At 60.0% G+C, this 907-nt stretch overlaps 1 protein-coding gene across 1 annotated transcript in view; it reads left to right on the top strand.

The window, feature by feature from the left end:
* The window catches only part of HUNK (hormonally up-regulated Neu-associated kinase), a 53,855-nt gene that overhangs the window by 38,402 nt on the left and 14,546 nt on the right, over positions 1-907 (top strand). The gene's annotated exons all lie outside the window — the stretch shown is intronic.

Here is a 907-nt window from a genome sequence, read left to right as displayed (position 1 = left end):
GGGGCCTCCCTGATGGAAACGTGCTGCTTGGGGGTCAGGCTTCCCAGGATGGCAGCCTGGGCTGCCCTGGCGTGCATATGTGTGTGCGTGTGCATGTGTGTGGGAGCGTTGTGAGCATGTGCACGTGCATGTATGTTCACACACGTGCGTGTGTGTTGCGCACGCGTGTGTATGTGTGCACGCACGTGCGAGAGAGCGTGTGTGTGTGTGTGCGCGCGTGTGAGCGTGAGCACCGTATATGCTCGAATAGAAGGTCAGGGTTATAATGTGCCCCGCTGTCCTCAGCAAAGAGGACGTGCCCCACAGAGAGCTGGCGACGTGTCTGCGTGGATGGGGCACAGTGTCAGTTACTGTATTTTCAACAACAAAGTGGAGCCGGAGAAGAAGACACGTCAACCTGACTTCCCGTCACCGGCCAGTTTGGACTCCACACATAGAAGTCAAGTGTTACCTGTGTTCAGTTTCCTAAAAAATATGTTTCAATTGATTTTTAGAGAGAGAGGAAGGGAGAGGGAGGGAGAGAGAGAAACATCAGTGATGAGAGAGAACCATGGATCCGCTGCCTCCTGCACGGCCCCCACTGGGGATCGAGCCCGCAACCAGGCCTGTGCCCTGGCCGTGAATGGAACCCTGACCTCCTGGTTCACAGGTTGACGCTCAGCCACTGAGCCGCACCGGCCGGGCTGTTTGGTTCTTTTAAGCCGCTTCCCCGAGTCAGTTCTCTCTCAGGCGGGTGCTGCCCGCCGGCTCGCAGCGCGGCCACGTTGTACCCGGCAGTTCAGGCCGCGCTCTCCTCACCCGGTTCAGCTCACTCCCAGGGCTCGGCGTCGTCCCACTTCTTCCCGGAGCTGCTGGGCCGGGCTCTGCCCTGGGCGCCTGGCCCTCTGGGGCCCTGGCTTGGGTGGGC

The sequence above is a fragment of the Myotis davidii genome, unplaced genomic scaffold, assembly GCF_000327345.1.
Source record: "Myotis davidii unplaced genomic scaffold, ASM32734v1 scaffold170, whole genome shotgun sequence".
Classification (NCBI taxonomy): Eukaryota; Metazoa; Chordata; class Mammalia; order Chiroptera; family Vespertilionidae; genus Myotis; species Myotis davidii.
The sequence above is the reverse complement of the archived record's forward strand: the minus strand, read 5'-3'. Positions and strand labels throughout refer to the sequence as shown.